Raw genomic sequence first — 18,660 nt, 5'->3', positions numbered from 1 at the left:
GCCATCGCGGAGATTGGTTGAGGGAGGGGCAGGATTAGCTGAGCTGTAGGAGACCGAGGGTGATGATAGACGGCTGCTTGTGACTGGAAGCCAGGGTCCAGTGGTACCACAGGATCTGTGCTGGGTCCCCTAATGTTTGTTATTTATGTAATCAACATTAATGACGTGGGGATTAGGATCAGTAAGTTTGCAGATGACACAAAGATTGGCCAGGTGGTCAACAGTGAGGTTGAGTGTCTTAGGTTACAGGAAGATATAGATGGGATGGTCAAATGGGCAGAAAAGTAGCTGATGGAATTAACCCTGAAATGTGCGAGGTGATACACTTTGGAAGGAGTAATGCAACAAGGAAATATTCAATGAATGGCATGACACTGGGAGATTCTGAGGAACAGAGGGACCTTGATGTGTTTGTACCTAGTACTCTGAAGGCAGAACGGCTGGTTGATAAGGTGGTGGAAAAGGCTTATCAATCAATCGAGGCAAAGATTACAAAAGCAGGGAGGTCATGTTGGAGTTGTACAGAAATTTGGTGAGGCCACAGCTGGAATACTGTGTGCAATTCTGGTTGCCACGTTACAGAAAGGATGTGATTGCACTGGAGGGGGTGTAGAGGCGATTCACCGGGATGTTGCCTGGGATGGAACATTTAGGTTATGAAGAGAGGTTGGATAAACTTGGGTTGTTTTCGCTAGAGCAGAGAAGACTGAGGGGCAACCTGATCGGGATGATTTCCAGAGGCCTAAGGAAAGCAGAGTGGGGTCCCCGGACACTCAGGGGAAAGGACCTGCTCTCTCACATTTTCTCCAGAAAAGCTGCAGTATTTCTGAAACTGCAGAGACCTGAATGAATCTACAGTGAAATCGATTAGAGGCTGGAAATCAGAAATCTCAACCTGAAAGCCTGGTTTGAAGGAAAGATGCTAGAAAGAGGGTGGGGATCATAGTTATCCAGTTGTATTTGCTGCATATTTCATTATAGTTCTGGTTATAAAAAGTTTAAATTTTCATTATAGTTCTGGTTATAAAAAGTTTAAATTTACAAACTTGGTGACTGTAATTATGGGGCAGCAAACGACCAAAGGCTTATTTTCTAAGAATTATTGGTTAGTTCAATTGTGTTGCGACCCCAGGTCAAGGTGGACTGGAATTGATTGTGCCCAAGCCCGGGAGGCTGTACAAGCTGATTGATCTCCGACAACCACAACCATCTTTCTTTGTGCTAGGTACGACTCCAACCAGTGGAGCACTTTCCTCAATTCCCACTGACATCGGTTTTTCTTGGGTTCCTTGAAACTGCACTCAACCAAATGCTGCCTTGATGTCAGAGCTGTTGATGACATCTTCCATCACTTTGCTGATGATTGAGAGTAGAGTAGAACATAGAACATAGAACAGTACAGCACAGAACAGGCCCTTCGGCCCTTGACGTTGTGCCGAGCAATGATCACCCTACTCAAACCCACGTATCCACCCTATACCCGTAACCCAACAAACTTAACCTTACTTTTTTTTTTTAAGGACACTATGGGCAATTTAGCATGGCCAATCCATCTAACCTGCACATCTTTGGACTGTGGGAGGAAACCGGAGGAAACCCGCGCACACACGGGGAGGACGTGCAGACTCCGCACAGACAGTGACCCAACCGGGAACCGAACCTGGGACCCTAGAGCTGTGAAGCATTTATGCTAACCACCATACTACCGTGCTGCCCCCAGTAATGGGGTGATAATCAGCAGGTCCAGGCAGAGGTTGATCAAGGGGGTCATTCGACCCGACTGTCTGCCCTTCTACCGTGGCTACATTTGTGGCTGAGTGTCCCTGGAGAAGGGGCATGCAGTGTCCACTGGCACCCTTGAAGCCTTTTGTTCCCGTTGGGAACCGCAAGGACTGGGGCCTTATTATTGACCCCCTTTGATCACATTTTGGTTTGATGTTTTAAGTTTCATTTGTAATTCGTTTTTTATTTGAAGGCAGTTTCCCCCTAAGGGATTGTCCCTTTAACTTGTCCCTCAGTTTACTTGGTTATTTGTGTCCATCAAAATAATTGGATTTGTCCTGATTTTTATGGACAGAACAGTCCCGGACAATTTTCTGCATTACCAGGTAGATGACAGTAAGAAGCCTTACATAAGAACATAAGAACTAGGAGCAGGAGTAGGCCATCTGGCCCCTCGAGCCTGCTCCGCCATTCAATTAGATCATGGCTGATCTTTTGTGGACTCAGCTCCACTTTCCGTCCCGAACACCATAACCCTTAATCCCTTTATTCTTCAAAAAACTATCTATCTTTACCTTAAAAACATGTAATGAAGGAGCCTCAACTGCTTCACTGGGCAAGGAATTCCATAGATTCACAACCCTTTGGGTGAAGAAGTTCCTCCTAAACTCAGTTCTAAATCTACTTCCCCTTATTTTGAGGCTATGCCCCCTAGTTCTGCTGTCACCCGCCAGTGGAAACAACCTGCCCGCATCTATCCTATCTATTCCCTTCATAATTTTAAATGTTTCTATAAGATCCCCCCTCATCCTTCTAAATTCCAACGAGTACAGTCCCAGTCTACTCAACCTCTCCTCATAATCCAACCCCTTCAGCTCTGGGATTAACCTAGTGAATCTCCTCTGCACACCCTCCAGCGCCAGTCCGTCCTTTCTCAAGTAAGGAGACCAAAACTGAACACAATACTCCAGGTGTGGCCGCACAAACACCTTATACAATTGCAACATAACCTCCCTAGTCTTAAACTCCATCCCTCTAGCAATGAAGGACAAAATTCCATTTGCCTTCTTAATCACCTGTTGCACTTGTAAACCAACCTTCTGTGACTCATGCACTAGCACACCTAAGTCTCTCTGAACAGCGGCATGCTTTAATATTTTATCGTTTAAATAATAATCCCGTTTGCTGTTATTCCTACCAAAATGGATAACCTCACATTTGTCAACATTGTATTCCATCTGCCAGACCCTAGCCCATTCACTTAACCTATCCAAATCCCTCTGCAGTATCCTCTGCACTTTTCGCTTTACCACTCATCTTAGTGTCATCCGCAAACTTGGACACATTGCCCTTGGTCCCCAACTCCAAATCATGTATGTAAATTGTGAACAATTGTGGGCCCAACACGGATCCCTGAGGGACACCACTAGCTACTGATTGCCAACCAGAGAAACACCCATTTATCCCAACTCTTTGCTTTCTATTAATTAACCAATCCTCTATCCATGCTACTACTTTACCCTTAATGCCATGCATCTTTACCTTATGCAGCAACCTTTTGTGTGGCACCTTGTCAAAGGCTTTCTGGAAATCCAGATATACCACATCCATCGGCTCCCCGCTATCTACTGCACTGGTAATGTCCTCAAAATATTCCACTAAATTAGTTAGGCATGACCTGCCCTTTACGAACCCATGCTGCGTCTGCCCAATGGGACAATTTCTATCCAGATGCCTCGCAATTTCTTCCTTGATGATAGATTCCAGCATCTTCCCTACTACCGAAGTTAAGCTCACTGGCCTATAATTTCCTGCTTTCTGCCTACCTCCTTTTTTAAACAGTGGCGTCACGTTTGCTAATTTCCAATCCACCGGGACCACCCCAGAGTCTAGTGAATTTCGGTAAATTATCACTAGTGCATCTGCAATTTCCCTAGCCATCTCTTTTAGCACTCTGGGATGCATTCCATCAGGGCCAGGAGACTTGTCTACCTTTAGCCCCATTAGCTTGCCCATCACTCCCTCCTTAGTGATAACAATCCTCTCAAGGTCCTCACCTGTCATAGCCTCATTTCTATCAGTCGCTGGCATGTTATTTGTGTCTTCCACTGTGAAGACCGACCCAAAAAACCTGTTCAGTTCCTCAGCCATTTCCTCATTTCCCATTATTAAAACTCCCTTCTCATCCTCTAAAGGACCAATATTTACCTTAGCCACTCTTTTTTGTCTTATATATTTGTAAAAACTTTTACTGTCTGTTTTTATATTCTGAGCAAGTTTACTCTCATACTCTATCTTACTCTTCTTTATAGCTTTTTTAGTAGCTTTCTGTTGCCCCCCTAAAGATTTCCCAGTCCTCTAATCTCCCAGCAATCTTTGCCACTTTATATGCTTTTTCCTTCAATTTGATACTCTCCCTTATTTCCTTAGATATCCACGGTCGATTTTCCCTCTTTCTTCCGTCCTTCCTTTTTGTTGGTATAAACCTTTGCTGAGCACTGTGAAAAATCGCTTGGAAGGTTCTCCACTGTTCCTCAACTGTTCCACCATAAAGTCTTAGCTCCCAGTCTACCTTAGCTAGTTCTTCTCTCATCCCCTTGTAATCTCCTTTGTTTAAACACAAAACACTAGTATTTGATTTTACTTTCTCACCCTCCATCTGTATTTTAAATTCCACCATATTGTGATCGCTCCTTCCGAGAGGATCCCTAACTATGAGATCATGAATCAATCCTGTCTCATTACACAGGACAAGATCTAGGACCGCTTGTTCCCTCGTAGGTTCCATTACATACTGTTCTAGGAAACTATCGCGGATACATTCTATAAACTCCTCCTCACGGTTGCCTTGACCGACCTGGTTAAACCAATCGACATGTAGATTAAAATCCCCCATGATAACTGCTGTACCATTTCTACATGCATCAGTTATTTCTTTGTTTATTGCCTGCCCCACCATCTCGTTACTATTTGGTGGCCGATAGACTACTCCTATCAGTGACTTTTTCGCCTTACTATTCCTGATTTCCACCCAAATGGATTCAACCTTATCCTCCATAGCACCGATGTCATCCCTTACTATTGCCCGGATGTCATCCTTAAATAACAGAGCAACACCACCTCCCTTACCATCCACTCTGTCCTTCCGAATTGTTTGATACCCTCGGATATTTAACTCCCAGTCGTGACCATCCTTTAACCATCCTTTAACCATGTTTCAGTAATGGCCACTAAATCATAGTCATTCACGATGATTTGTGCCACCAACTCATTTACTTTATTCCGAATACTACGAGCATTCAGGTAAAGTACACTTATGTTGGTTTTTTTACCTCTGTTTTGAATCTTAACATCTCCAGTTTTATTCCTTTTGTTATTACTGGGCCTATTCACTGTGCTCCCCTCAGTCACTGTACCTTGTACTGTCGCCCTTATGGATTTCTGACTATGTCTTCTCTGCCTTGCACTTTTCCCCTTACTTCCTTTTGTTTCTGTCCCTGTTTTACTACCTTCCAACTTCCAGCCTTGGTTCCCATCCCCCTGCCACATTAGTTTAAACCCTCCCCAACAGCTCTAGAAAACCCCACCCTAGGACATCGGGTTACTCTGCCCCCCCTTACAACACCAGGTTAAAGTCAAACAGGTTTGTTTCAAACACTAGCTTTCGGAGCATTGCTCCTTCCACAGATTCACCTGAGGAAGGAGCAGTGCTCCGAAAGCTAGTGTTTGAAACAAACCTGTTTGACTTTAACCTGGTGTTGTAAGGCTTCTTACTGTTCTCACCCCAGTCCAACGCCAGCATCTCCACATCACAGGTAGATAACAGCATTGTAGCTGTGCTGGAACAGCTTTATTCAGGGTGCAGCTAGTTCTGGAGCACAAGTCTTCAGCACTGTTGCCAGAATGTTGTCAGGGCCCATAGCCTTGACAGTATCCAGTGCCTTTAACCATTTCTTGATATCACGTGAAGTGAACCAAAGCGGCTGAAGACGGCATCTGTGATGCAGAGGACCTCAGGAGGAGGCAGAGATAGATCATTCACCAAGACTTGTGACTGAAGATTGTTGCAAATACTACAGCTTTGTCAGAGCTGCCAGCCCTTTCCAACGGAAATCTGTATTCCAGATAGTAAAAATCAATATTTTGGCAGTAAAATCGGTATTTTTATTTCAAAGAAAAAATGCCCACCAATCTGAAGTAGAAATCTAAAACACGAATGGAAAATGCAAATCTAACACCGCTACATAGATGTACAGCATGAGCGGGTATTTTCAAATTAAGTTTTAAACATTCGGTAAATCTCATAATGCAAAATTCTATAATACTGAGAACAGTGCAGCAGGGTTCAAATTACCCATTTATGGGTTTTTAAAGGACTACGGACAGATTCCTGATTCCCAGAGAGCACAATAGAACCAAAGGCTACTTTCCTAACGACTACCAAGCCTTAAAAAATTGCATCCCATCACACTATACAATTTTCAATGCTGTGCAGGCTTTCTATGTTGTAGATAGCCGACACGTGTGATTTGTGTAGTCAACCGTCGACACGATTTTAAAAATTCCAGTAAAGGGTTGTACTGGCATCTCGATGTGGGACCACGCGAAGGATCACATACATGATCTGTAGACTGTGTGTGTGGAGGGGGGGGCAAGAGCGCGGGGTCTTTGCGTGGGACCCTCCCGTCTTCCAGCAGCAGCCATCGCGAAGGAAAACAGTCGCTACAGCGAGCGCTGAACACACACATTGGATTTTGTATTTCAATGCAAGACATCGTATTGCCGTATTCAAACAGATTTTCAATTGTTTTTGCGCTGACTCCCCTACCATTGAGGATGGGGAGTTTTATGGAGCACCCTCCTCCTGTTAGTTAACTGTTCACCAGAGAGACTGAGGAATTAATAATTAGAAACAAAGAAAAGGCAGAGACTTTGAACAAGTATCTGTATTTGCCTTCACAATAATGACACAAAAAGCATCCCAAGAATAACATAAAAGCAGGAGGCAAACGTGAGAGAGGAACTTAAAATAAACACGATCACTAGAGATGAAGGTCTGGGGGAACTAATGGAGCTAAAGGCTGAAAAGTCCCTTCGACCTGATGACCCACATACTTAAAAGAAGTGGATGGCGAGATGGTAAATGCATAGCTTGTGATCTTCCAAAATTCCCAAGTTCTGGAACGGTTCCAGCAGATTGGAAAACTGCAAATACAATACTACTCTTCAAGAACGGAGGGAGACAGAATGTAGGAAGCTATGGGCCAGTTTGCCTAATATCTGGCATTGAGAAAAAGTTAAGATCCATTGTTAAACAGATAGTAGTACGGCATTTAGAAAACCATAATCAGACAGACTCAACATGATTTTGTGAAAGATAAAGCACGTTTGACAGATTTATGAGAGCTCTTTAAGGGTGTAACAAGCAGGATGGATGAAGGAGAATCAATAGGTATATATATTTGGATTTCCAAAAGGCATTTACTAAGATGCCACCTAAAAGGTTACTACACAAAATAAGAGTTAATGTCTTTGGAAGATTGACTAATGGGAAACAGAGTCAAGCTAAATCAGTATTTTTCAGATAGGCAAACTTTAACTAATAGACTGCAGTAGGGATCTGTGCTGGACCTCAACTATTTTCAATGTATATTAATAACTTGGATGAAAGAACAGACTATTCAGCCAAATGTGACGATACAACGGTCGGTTGAAAAGCAAGTTGTGAGGAGGACACAAAGAGTCGGCAAAACTATATAGATAGGTTAAGTAAGTGGGTAATAAATTGGCAGATGGTGTAGTATAATGTGGGGAAATGTGAGGCTGTCCATTGTGACAGGGAGAATAGAAAAGCAAATTATTTAAATGGAGACACGCTGCAGAATGTTGCAGTGCAGAAGGATCTGGGTGGTAGTGTAGATGATTCATAAAGTTAGCATCAAGGAAGGCAGTTAGTTAGTTTAAAAAGTTAGTTAGTTAGAAGAACGTTAGCATCATTAGGAAGGCAAATAGAGTATTGGCCTTTACGGCATGGGGATGGCTATAACTGTACAGGGCATTGGTGAGCCTCAACTTGAAGTATTATGTACACTTATGTCTCCTTATTTCAGGCAGAATACACTTGCATTGGAAGCAGTTCAAAGAAGGCACACCTGGTTGATAACAAAAAGGGTATGTCTAATGAGGAATGGTTGAGTAGCTTGGGCCTATACTCATAGAAGTAATTGAAATATAAATATAAAATGGGCAGCACGGTAGCACAGTGGGTAGTACTGTTGCTTCACAGCACTAGGTTCCCAGGTTGGGTCACTGTCTGCACGTTCTCCCTGTCTCTGCATGGATTTCCTCCGGGTGCTTCTGTTTCCTCCCACAAGTCGCGAAAGACACGCTGTTAGGTGAACTGGACATTCTGAATTCTCCCTCTGTATACCCGAACAGGTGCCGGAATGTGGCGACTAGGGGATTTTCACAGTAACTTCATTGCAGTGTTAACATGAGCCTACTTGTGACAATAAAGATTATTATTAAAATCAGGTGGAGGTTCGATGATGAGGCTATGCTTCATTTCGTGGGGAACCCAGATTTGGGGGGGGGGGGGGGGGGGGGGGATTGTTTCAAAACAACTTACCTCAGAATCCTTGGAATTCTCTTCCATAAAGAGCAGTGGATGCTGGGTCATTGAATATATTGAAGCCATGATCTCCCTGAATGGTGGAGCTGCCTCAATGAGCCAAATGGCCAACTCCTGCTCCTATTTCCTATGATCTTCTACTGGCAGGTCCATCAAAGCTGTGGAATGCGTCAGGGGACCTTCTTTATCTCTCAAGACATGGTGATTGGACAAAAAATGTGTCAGTTAGCTTGGGTTTAACTAACGTGAAGTGGGGATTTTAACTAACGTGAAGTGGGGGGCTGGTCATAATTTTGCATTTCTGATAATTTTCATTGAACAAGATGTAGATAAAAACGTCAGATTTCGTTTAGAGAATCATACCCTGGGCCCATTCGTATACTGTAACCAATCACTATTTGTCAATGTACTATTTGTTGATGTACTATCAATTATTCTTTTTGTCTACTGTGTAGGTACTATGTACGTTCCCTTGGCCACAAAAAAATACTTTTCCCTGTACTTCGGTACATGTGACAATAAATCAAATCAATCAACTTCAGATCAAATAAACAGGGTATGGGAAGCCAACTGATCCCACACAGAAAATCAGAAGACAGAGGACGTTTTAAGCTTACAATATCTTGTATAGGGGGAGGAATTCGTGCTCGCAACTGCTCATCATACCCGAAATGTAAAGGAGCGGGTATGGAGGGATGGTGGAGTCGTCGGGGCGGGGGCCTGTGGGGAGGGGGGTGGGCGGGGGGAGTGGAGAGGATTTGGACGATTTAGAGGCTCCTGGATCCCGTGGTGTTAGTTATTAATGCATCTCGTTCCTTCCTTTACCCTTCCTCTACTATCAATACTTACAGTGAATCGGCCTCTCAGGCCCAGGTTGGCCACTCACGGGAGCGGCGGCATCATGTTGTTGCCGGGCGAGGAACCATGGGAGCGGAAGCGTCACTGCGCGTGCGCCAAGATGTGACGCGCGACCTGCGTTGGAATATTACGTCATGCTTGGGCGCAGTGCATGCGCAGTAAGAGGGCGTGAGCAATCAGACGGACAGGGAGAGCGCGGCCGCGGAGCGGTGAGTACTGGCATTGGGCAGCAGTCAGAGCGGCAGCTCCGCAGTCCCCGTTCACTCCCATCAACTACCTGAAATATACTCCGGCTCTCCTCTGACACCGGGTGCTATCCCCCCCCCCCCCACCCCTTCACTGACACCGGGTGTACCCCCCCCCCCCCCCCGTTCACTGACACCGGGTGTACCCACCCCCCCTTCACTGACACCGGGTGTGTGCCCCCCCCCCCCCGTTCACTGACACCGGGTGTGCCCCCCCTCTTCACTGACACCGGGTGTGCCCCCCCTTCACTGACACCGGGTGTGCCCCCCCCTTCACTGACACCGGGTGTGCCCCCCCCTTCACTGACACCGGGTGTGCCCCCCCCTTCACTGACACCGGGTGTGTGCCCCCCCTTCACTGACACCGGGTGTGTGCCCCCTCTTCACTGACACCGGGTGTGCCCCCCCTTCACTGACACCGGGTGTGCCCCCCCCTTCACTGACACCGGGTGTGCCCCCCCCCTTCACTGACACCGGGTGTGCCCCCCCCCCTTCACTGACACCGGGTGTGTGCCCCCCCCTTCACTGACACCGGGTGTGTGCCCCCTCTTCACTGACACCGGGTGTGCCCCCCCTTCACTGACACCGGGTGTGCCCCCCCCTTCACTGACACCGGGTGTGCCCCCCCCCTTCACTGACACCGGGTGTGCCCCCCCCCCTTCACTGACACCGGGTGTGTGCCCCCCCTTCACTGACACCGGGTGTGTGCCCCCCCCTTCACTGACACCGGGTGTGTGCCCCCCCTTCACTGACACCGGGTGTGTGCCCCCCCTTCACTGACACCGGGTGTGTGCCCCCCCTTCACTGACACCGGGTGTGTGCCCCCCCTTCACTGACACCGGGTGTGTGCCCCCCCTTCACTGACACCGGGTGTGTGCCCCCCCCTTCACTGACACCGGGTGTGTGCCCCCCCTTCACTGACACCGGGTGTGTGCCCCCCCTTCACTGACACCGGGTGTGTGCCCCCCCTTCACTGACACCGGGTGTGTGCCCCCCCTTCACTGACACCGGGTGTGTGCCCCCCCTTCACTGACACCGGGTGTGTGCCCCCCCTTCACTGACACCGGGTGTGTGCCCCCCCTTCACTGACACCGGGTGTGTGCCCCCCCTTCACTGACACCGGGTGTGTGCCCCCCCTTCACTGACACCGGGTGTGTGCCCCCCCTTCACTGACACCGGGTGTGTGCCCCCCCTTCACTGACACCGGGTGTGTGCCCCCCCTTCACTGACACCGGGTGTGTGCCCCCCCTTCACTGACACCGGGTGTGTGCCCCCCCTTCACTGACACCGGGTGTGTGCCCCCCCTTCACTGACACCGGGTGTGTGCCCCCCCTTCACTGACACCGGGTGTGTGCCCCCCCTTCACTGACACCGGGTGTGTGCCCCCCCCTTCACTGACATCGGGTGTGTGCCCCCCCTTCACTGACACCGGGTGTGTGACCCCCCTTCACTGACACCGGGTGTGTGCCCCCCCTTCACTGACACCGGGTGTGTGCCCCCCCTTCACTGACACCGGGTGTGTGCCCCCCCTGACTGACACCGGGTGGGTGCCCCCCCTTCACTGACACCGGGTGTGTGCCCCCCCCTTCACTGACACCGGGTGTGTGCCCCCCCTTCACTGACACCGGGTGTGTGCCCCCCCTTCACTGACACCGGGTGTGTGCCCCCCCTTCACTGACACCGGGTGTGTGCCCCCCCCTTCACTGACACCGGGTGTGTGCCCCCCCTTCACTGACACCGGGTGTGTGCCCCCCCTTCACTGACACCGGGTGTGTGCCCCCCCTTCACTGACACCGGGTGTGTGCCCCCCCCTTCACTGACACCGGGTGTGTGCCCCCCCCTTCACTGACACCGGGTGTGTGCCCCCCCTTCACTGACACCGGGTGTGTGCCCCCCCTTCACTGACACCGGGTGTGTGCCCCCCCTTCACTGACACCGGGTGTGTGCCCCCCCTTCACTGACACCGGGTGTGTGCCCCCCCTTCACTGACACCGGGTGTGTGCCCCCCCTTCACTGACACCGGGTGTGTGCCCCCCTTCACTGACACCGGGTGTGTGCCCCCCCCTTCACTGACACCGGGTGTGTGCCCCCCCCCTCCACTGACACCGGGTGTGTGCCCCCCCCTTCACTGACACCGGGTGTGTGCCCCCCCCTTCACTGACACCGGGTGTGTGCCCCCCCCTTCACTGACACCGGGTGTGTGCCCCCCCCCCCTTCACTGACACCGGGTGTGTGCCCCCCCTTCACTGACACCGGGTGTGTGCCCCCCCTTCACTGACACCGGGTGTGTGCCCCCCCTTCACTGACACCGGGTGTGTGCCCCCCCCTTCACTGACACCGGGTGTGTGCCCCCCCCCTTCACTGACACCGGGTGTGTGCCCCCCCCCTTCACTGACACCGGGTGTGTGCCCCCCCCCTTCACTGACACCGGGTGTGTGCCCCCCCCTTCACTGACACCGGGTGTGTGCCCCCCCCCCTTCACTGACACCGGGTGTGTGCCCCCCCCCTTCACTGACACCGGGTGTGTGCCCCCCCCTTCACTGACACCGGGTGTGTGCCCCCCCCCCCCCCCTTCACTGACACCGGGTGTGTGCCCCCCCCCCCTTCACTGACACTGGGTGTGTGCCCCCCCTTCACTGACACTGGGTGTGTCCCCCCCCTTCACTGACACCGGGTGTGTGCCCCCCCTTCACTGACACCGGGTGTGTGCCCCCCCCTTCACTGACACCGGGTGTGTGCCCCCCCTTCACTGACACCGGGTGTGTGCCCCCCCCTTCACTGACACCGGGTGTGTGCCCCCCCTTCACTGACACCGGGTGTGTGCCCCCCCTTCACTGACACCGGGTGTGTGCCCCCCCTTCACTGACACCGGGTGTGTGCCCCCCCTTCACTGACACCGGGTGTGTGCCCCCCCTTCACTGACACCGGGTGTGTGCCCCCCCCTTCACTGACACCGGGTGTGTGCCCCCCCCTTCACTGACACCGGGTGTGTGCCCCCCCTTCACTGACACCGGGTGTGTGCCCCCCCTTCACTGACACCGGGTGTGTGCCCCCCCCTTCACTGACACCGGGTGTGTGCCCCCCTTCACTGACACCGGGTGTGTGCCCCCCCTTCACTGACACCGGGTGTGTGCCCCCCCTTCACTGACACCAGGTGTGTGCCCCCCCATTCACTGACACCTAGCACAGTGGTTAGCACAGTTGTTTTACAGTACCAGGATCCCTGGTTCGATTCCCGCTTGGGTCCCTGTCTGTGCGGAGTTTGCACGTTCTCCGTGTTCTGCATTGGTTTCTTCCGGGTGCTCCGGTTTCCTCCCACATGTCCCAAAGGCCGTGCGGTTAGGTGAATTGGTCATTCTGAATTCTCTCTCAGTGCAGGTTGCACGGTGATGCAATGGGTAGCACTGCAGCCTCATGTTGCCGAGGAATCAAGTTTGATCCTGGCTTCGGGTCACTGTCCATGTGGAGTTTGCGCATTCTCCCCGTGTTTGCGTGGGTCTCGCCCCCATAATTCTAAAATGTGCAGGGTAGGTGGATTGGCCATGCTAAATTGCACCATAATTGGAAAAATGAATTGGGTACTCTAAATTTAATTTTAAAATCTCCCTCGGTAAACCGAAACGGGTACCAGAGTGTGGCGACGAGGGGATTTTCACAGTAACTTCCTTGCAGTGTTAATGTAAGCCTACTTGTGACAATAATAGATTATTATTATTACTGACTCCGGGTGCCTCCCCCTCCCCTTCACTGACTTCGGGTGCCTTCCCCTACCCTCCCCCTCCCCTTCACTGACTCAGTGTGCCTGACCCCCACCCCCTTCACTGACACTGGGTGCCCCACCCTACCTTAAATGACAGCGGTTGACGTGCAACCAGTACAGGCCTCATTCTCAATGTGCCAGGGAACTATGACCCATCCCATTTCACCATCTCTTCAGCCACTCATTTATCTAGCACCAGGTACCCCCCAAACGTTTCCAGCCACGCAACCCTTTGACTTCCCAAGAATGCTGAAAAACATTATTATTGTGTTGAAAAACCAAATCCAAAAAGAAGTAATTGTTTTCTCGCAATTGATCATAGAATCCCCACATTGCAGAAAGAGGCCATTCGGCCCATCACATCTGCGCCGGACCTCCGAAAGAACACCCCACCCAGGCCCAATTCCTCATCTTAGGGAAATTTAGCGTGGACAATCCACCTAACCTGCACATTTTTGGACTATAGGAGGAAACCGGAGCACCTGGAGGATACAACCCCCTAATTTTAAGAAGTTGTTTCTATTTATTTTCTGTATACCTTTGCTATAATTAAAACATTCTCTTATTAAAAAATGTAATGGAAGAGTGTTCCTGTTCCTTTGGTTCAGTGCTACCAGAATGCTGGATTCTCTCTGTCACAAACCCCCACACACACAGACCTCCGCAGACACTCACAGACACGCACATCCGCCACCCTCACACATCCCAACCCTCACACCCTGCTCGTGTCTCTCACGCTCGTCTGTCGCTCACGCCCCTCTCATGGTGACTGCCTGTCCCTCTCACGGCATTCCTCCCCCACCCCGCCGTGCCTGCCCCTCTTTATAGTTTTTGCTGACAATACAAATTGAATGTAAGCTGTGAGACCAGTTAAGTAAGTAGGAATAAAGTGGCAGATGGAATATAATGTGGGGTCATGTGAGGTTATTCAATTTAGTCATAAAAATCATAAGAATAAGTGTTGCTAAATCATAAGAATAAATCTTGCTACAATTACATGGGAGTTTGGGGCGGCCACAAAAGGAATATTGTATCCACTCTTTGTCTCCATTTCTAAGGAAGTATATACTTGCATTGGAGGCATTACAGCAAATATTCATTAATGATGAGAGGCTGAATAAATTAGGGTATAATCTCTAGGATTCAGAAAAATGAGAGGTGACTTTAGCGAAATAGATTGTGAAGGGAAACAGTTCTGGATACAGAGCTGATCTTTAGGACTGAAATGAAGAGAAATTTCTTCCTATTAGCCAGCCAACATGCTAATATGTTAGCCTCCTCTAGCATGAGCTTTTATTTCCTGCAGTAACCTTTGTGGTGCTTTATCAAAGGCCTTCTGTAAATCTAAGTACAGTACATCCACCGGTTCCTCACAGCACATGTTACTTTCTCAACAAACTCCAATAAGTTGGTTAAACTTGATTTCCCTTTCGCAAAACTATGTTGACTCTGCCTAATTTCCTTGAGCTTATCCAAGTGCCCTGCTTTAAGTAAGTCCTAGATGACCTTGGGCTTTTTTCCCCTTTGAAGTGGTGATTTATCCTGAGGATCACCACACCTCGGGCGAGGGACAAGGTTGAGAAGGCTGGGGCCTTCATGAATAACCTCAGCCAGTACGGGAATTGAACTTGCTTCTTGGCCTTGTGCTGCATCAAACCAACTGTCCAGCCACTGAGCTTAACCAGTCCTGCTATAATATCTAGCTTCTAACATTTTCTCTACAACAGATGTTCAACTAACTGGCCTGTAGTTCCCCTCTTTCTATCTCCCTCCCTTTTTAAATAATGGAGTTATTTTCCAATCTAATGGGACCTTCCCAAAATCTAGGGATTTTTGAAAAATTATAATAGTGCATCAGATATTTCATTAGCCACTTAAGACCCTAGGATGAGTCCAACAATTTACTCAGTATCACTTCTGTGGTGATCTATAATATTCAGAGTTCCCCTCTCCCTTCCATTTCCTTGTTATATGGCTTCTCAAATGTTACTTGTATCCTTGGCTTTATAAATAGTGGCACGTAGCACAAAAGTGAATAAGTTATAATAAACTTTTTATAAAACTTTGTTTCAGCATCTACTGGAGTATTGTGTCCAATTTTGGGCATCGCACCTCAAGAAAGACACAAAGGCTTTAGAGAGGGTGCAGAATAGATATACGAGAATGGTTTCAGGAATTCGGGACTTCAGTTACATAGATTGGAGAAGCTGGGAATGTTTTCGAAAGAAATGGAGGTTGAGAGAAGATTTGATAGAAATTACAAAATCAAGAAGGATCGAGGTGTAGGTGAAATTAATCAAATTGATGGAAGGATCAAGAATCCGAGAACACCAATGTAAGGTGAATGGCAAAAGAACGAAAGGTGTCATGAGGACAAGCTTTTTATGCAGTGAGTAGCTAGGATCTGGAACGCACTGCCTAAGGGTATGGTGGAAGCAGATTGAATTGTGGATTTCCACAGGAAATTAGAAATGGAGCTGAAGTCAGAAGACTTCAGCTACCCAAATATCAATTAGGGACACTGTTATGGGCCAGGATTTAGAGAACCCCAAAGTGTATCATGGAGTTCACCTGACCCCCAACTTTTAATAGATTGTGGTATGGGGAGCACACGGCCCACTCTACAGGTGTGGTACAGCAGAAATGGAAAAGTCTTTTTTAAAGCAAAACAATGTTTATTCTATGAACTCAAGTTAACCTTTTTAAAACATACAGCGTGGTAGCATGGTGGTTAGCATAAATGCTTCACAGCTCCAGGGTCCCAGGTTCGATTCCCAGCTGGGTCACTGTCTGTGTGGAGTCTGCACGTCCTCCCCGTGTGTGCGTGGGTTTCCTCCGGGTGCTCCGGTTTCCTCCCACAGTCCAAAGATGTGCGGGTTAGGTGGATTGGCCATGCTAAATTGCCCATAGTGTCCTAAAAAGTAAGATTAGGGGGGGGGGGGGTTGTTGGGTTATGGGTATAGGGTGGATACGTGGGTTTGAGTGGGGTGATCATTGCTCGGCACAACATCGAGGGCCGAAGGGCCTGTTCTGTGCTGTACTGTTCTATGAACTCTATGAACCATTAATTCAAATATAACCCCCATAGAATTCAACACTATGTAATCCTTAAGCTGTCCTTTTATCCATAAGACTTAAAAAAGAACTTTTAACAGAAGCACATCAGGTTGAAGTCACTACTGAGAGCAGTTATTAGTTTTAAATCACCAAAGGATTGATTTACAGCTCTGAAAACGAAACTAAAACACACCCTGCAGCAAACAGCCTACAACAAAAGTAAAAAGCTGACAGCCCAGCTCCACCCACTCTCTGAAACCACTGATAAACACCCATTTCTTAAAGGTACATTTCGTAAATACTTATTTCTTAAAGGTACTCTCACATGACAATGCAAACAATGTGAAAGGCAGACAGTTCCTGAACTTCATTCCAGGAAACTTTTTTAGTCAGCACATAACAAGTCAAGCCAGAGGGGGGACAATTCTAGATTTAGTCCTTGGAAATGAAGCCGGGAAGTAGCAGTACGGGACCAATTTGGAGTTAATGATCACCTAGTTAGATTTGGTTTCATTATGTAAATAGAACAGGGGTAAAAGGGTAAGACAAATTTTGCGAAGCTGAGAGGTGAAATGGTGAAAGTGGACAGAATACAGCTACTAAAGGGGAAATGGTGTCAAATCAGTGGAAGCATTCAATAATGGGCACAGTGTAGGCATGTCCCAAAGAAAAGGGGTGGTACTGCCAAATCTAGAGTCACCTGGTTGTCTAGAAACGTGCAGAATAAGATAAGGCAGAAAAAGAAAACTCATGACAGTCACAAAAAAGCTTATACAGTAGAAAGCCAAGAGGAATATAGAACGTACAGGGTTGAAATAAAATGGAAATTATGTTTCACCAGTACATTAAGAACAAAAGAATAATTAAAAGAAAAGGTAGGGCCTATCAGATGTACACGGTAACTTGTGGGTTGATGCAGAAGATGTGGGCAGGGTTCTCCATGAGTACTTTGTCTCTGTCACTAAGGAGAGGGCTGATGAAGGCATTCTCATTAAAGAGGAGGAATGAAGAGCAGCACGGTGGCCCAGTGGTTAGCATTGCTTCCTCATGGCGCTGAGGTCCCAGGTTCGATCCCATCTCTGGGTCACTGTGTTGCTAATTGTGTTCTCTCTTTAATTAGCTCTGTTTATGGTGGTTAATATGGTCGCCTTCCTTAATTCTAATTACGTTTGCTCAAGAGTCGCCAGGTATGTTTCGATACCGCCACAAGGTTCAAAACCGAATACTGATCAAAGACTCGATATACCAGTTCGTAAGTTCGAAATCAATGCTCATTTATTTACACACATAGTCAAATATACTCCTGCACAAAACTCTACCAACTAAACTATCACTGCTACTAAAGCCTATACTTAGATTCGGGTGCCCACTCAGTCAGAGGAACAAGGGCCGTCGTCCGGTCTGAGGCTGCTGGGATTGAGCTGGTACGGAATAGTAGCTAGGAGCGTCTGTCTCGTAGTGTGTGTTGACTTTGGACTTACTTGTTCTGGTGCAGCTGCTAGGCAGGTCTCTCCTCGCCGAGAGCCAAGGCCAAGAGAGCGATTCTGTCTTTGGGGCTTCTTCTTATACCCAAAAGGAGCTTCGTGCACTTTTGGGCGGGCCCTAAACTTGGCTCCGATTAATTGGGCCGTTTCTCGATCGTTCCTATCGATTTCCTCCAATAAAGGGGTGGGTGCCCTGATTGCTGGGCGTGTCCTAGGTGGCTGTTGGCCTGCTTTGTTCGAGTCTGTCTCTGGCGCCGGGCTGTCTGCCTTGGTATTGTTTACTTAAATGTTACCCTTTTGTCCCCGGAGATAGCTCATTAGTATGGTAATGGCTTTGCAGTATCGGTCTTGTCTGGGAGCTACAGCTCCAATCAACAGACAAACCTTGCATCTGCTTGCTTTCTCAGTATTGTCCATTTTCCCTGCATTCTGTGCAAAGTGTCCATTTTGTAATCGGGACGTGGCCATCCCAGATGGCTACAACTGGCTGTGTGGAGTTTGCACATTCTCCCTGTGTTTGCGTGGGTTTCACCTGCAAAACCCAAAGATGTGCAGGCTAGGTGGATTGGCCACGCTAAAAATTGCCCCTTAATTGGAAAAAATGAATTGGGTACTCGAAAAGAATTTAAAGAGGAGGAATGTGAAAGCTTAGATGCAATTAGCATAATGAAAGTGGAATTCTGGAAGGACTGACATCTTTGAAGGTGGATAAATCACCAATCCAAATGCTTGTATCTCAGGCTATAAAGGAAGCCAGGGAGGAAATAGCGGATTGCAAGGTACCAGAGGATTGGAGGTCGGTGAACATTGTATTATTATTTTAAAAGGGATAAGCCAGATAATTATAGGTTGGTTATATACAGGATAAGCTGTCACTTAGAAAAGCACAGATTGATTGGGATG

The 18,660-nt window shown here is 48.2% G+C and overlaps 2 protein-coding genes across 9 annotated transcripts in view; one reads left to right on the top strand and one right to left on the bottom strand.

Moving 5' to 3' along the window:
• The window catches only part of LOC119955860 (zinc finger protein 106-like), a 131,809-nt gene extending 122,480 nt beyond the window's left edge, over positions 1–9,329 (bottom strand). For 2 of the 8 annotated variants that reach the window (XM_038782503.1, XM_038782543.1), the window contains exon 1: positions 9,203–9,287. The gene's annotated coding sequence lies outside the window, so the exon portion shown is untranslated. Of the gene's footprint in view, positions 1–8,350; positions 8,372–9,202 lie in introns of those variants that run through there. The other 6 variants (XM_038782559.1, XM_038782510.1, XM_038782518.1 and 3 more) reach the window with 6 other exon arrangements.
• Positions 9,330–9,336: 7 nt separating this feature from the next.
• The window catches only part of LOC119955908 (synaptosomal-associated protein 23-like), a 36,855-nt gene continuing 27,531 nt past the window's right edge, over positions 9,337–18,660 (top strand). The window contains exon 1 of the mRNA XM_038782569.1: positions 9,337–9,420. The gene's annotated coding sequence lies outside the window, so the exon portion shown is untranslated. The remainder of the gene's footprint in view (positions 9,421–18,660) is intronic.

This window comes from Scyliorhinus canicula, chromosome 2, assembly GCF_902713615.1.
Source record: "Scyliorhinus canicula chromosome 2, sScyCan1.1, whole genome shotgun sequence".
Lineage (NCBI taxonomy): Eukaryota > Metazoa > Chordata > Chondrichthyes > Carcharhiniformes > Scyliorhinidae > Scyliorhinus > Scyliorhinus canicula.
Note: the sequence above shows the minus strand (reverse complement) of the source record. Positions and strands in the feature narration are given on the sequence as shown.